Below are 2,152 nucleotides of genomic sequence, written 5' to 3' on the forward strand. Positions count from 1 at the left end.
TTAATGTTTCTATACTGGTTCGTATTAGTTGGTTATACAGGGTAGTTTCTGCAGTGTCGCTTTCTAAGTCTAACTTATTTGTTAATATCTGCCGTCTACGTTCGGCTTCTTCTAAAAATTCACGAACGTTACCTCGGAATTGGGTATTCCGGAAGTCCTCCAATAGTAGATGATTTGGTCTCTGGGGTTTGTAGTTTAGGATCAGATGAGTCCTGAGTTCCGCTCAATGTGACCGAAGATGGTGAGCTTCTGCCGTTCGTCGGTCGTTTGATATAGTGCCAGGATGAAATCGATGCGGCTGATGAACGTATACAGGGTCTGTGGGTCCCCGTTGAAGTGTTCGACTCCATTTATATGTCGTTCAACTTGAATCATGTTCGAGCATTATTGGGCTTGGTGCTGCTACTGCCATTTTTTTTTTATTAGAGTACAAAATTGTTTGTTTTTTTTTTTGTTTTTAAATGTTTATAGTTGCTGATGTTTCGCGAGTAGCGGTTATTTCATAATTTTATTATTGTTATTTTTATTTTTCTATTGTATAGTTTTAGTTTATTTTTAATTTATTCAAACTTTATATCTTCAGTTTTTTTTTTTTTTTTTTTGTTCATTTAAATTTTATTCACTCTTATTGATTTTTCACTTATGTTACGTTTGAAGTCTATAACTCTCCTCTCTTGAAAACACGTTAAGATTTATTTCTTTTGTTATTTTTCGTTGAGCTTAGATAGAGTTTTTTTAGATATATATTTTCTTTGAGTGTATATAGTTTTGTTTTATATGGACTTATTTCATATAGTTCGTATTAAAGATTTTTTTTTTTTTTTTAACTGATCGATTTGTGTTTACTTCCTTATGTTTTGTTTAACTTAGATTTTAATTTTTCACTTATTTGGTAATTTCTTAATATATTTAGTTTTAGGTTTTTTTTTTATTTTTTTATTTTCCAGCAATTCACTTGTTCGGAGTAACCAAAAAAAAATTCTGGATTTATAGCTCCGGTAAATGTTGGAAGTTCACTGTTGTTTAAACAGATGTGTCTCACTGATCTTTTAAGTGTAGGCGTATTAATGGCCAACTACTGCGAAGTGGCCAACACTTTCGCAGTAACACTACGTAAGTTCTTTGGCGGATAACACAGATTACAGGAATTAAAAATTTTAGATTTTCGCATCAAGCAATCTTTGAGTTATCCTACCGACTGCGCTAGTTAAATAATTTTTTAATTGAGCCGAACAAATGATCCGTATTTAAACTAAGATCAACGCTGAAAGTTAAATAGTTTTTATTTTTCAAGTCGAAGAAATGATCCGTATTTAAACTAAGATCAACGCTGAAAGTTAAATAGTTTTTATTTTCCAAGTCGAACAAATGATTCGTATTTAAACTAGGATCAACTCCGAAATAAATGAAACACTGAATAAATTCGTTTTTGGGTTTATTGAATATCGGTTTAAGACTTATTGAACTTAACTGTATAACTTTCAACTTAAGACTGATTTCGAATGTGAGTGAGATTGAGGAGGGGCCTCTATGGGTTACCGAAATAAAGAATAGGAAAAACGGAATATCTCCCAAGGTTGTGATGTGAAGTAATAGACGATCGACACGTAGATAACGCAGAAAATAGCTTTAAACGGTAGATCAGCAACTGATAAAATCATGTTATGTTAGTTTAATCTTGGGAGATATTCTTGGATGTTTACGTTGAGGAGAGCCTCAGAGAGAGCAGACGAAACTGCTAGGTCAGGCTTGGGAATTTGTTTACAAGAGCGGCCCAGTTTGGGTGGTGCGAATATTCAATTAACTGAGCTGGCCAGCCTGCGTGGCATATATGTTTATCGTGATGAGTTGGCGTGAATACGTCACTATATAACCATAATCAAACAAAAAAATTACTAGTCTAACTATTACTATGTTTATTTAAGTGAATCTTGTTAAATTTTTATTTGATTGCACTAATTGGGTTTTACTGGGTTTCCCCAATTCTTTGCAGCAAGTGCTGGTTCAATAAAAGTAGCCCCAGAGAGAGAAAAAAAAGAAAAGAATAATAATACAACCATTAGAAAACACGCGCACTCGTCTGAAAGTAATTTTTAATTTAATTGAATTTTTAATTTTTAATCAATTTGTATCAGTGTGATTTTGAGGTGGC

This window comes from Drosophila sechellia, chromosome 2L, assembly GCF_004382195.2.
Source record: "Drosophila sechellia strain sech25 chromosome 2L, ASM438219v1, whole genome shotgun sequence".
In the NCBI taxonomy this organism is placed as follows: domain Eukaryota; kingdom Metazoa; phylum Arthropoda; class Insecta; order Diptera; family Drosophilidae; genus Drosophila; species Drosophila sechellia.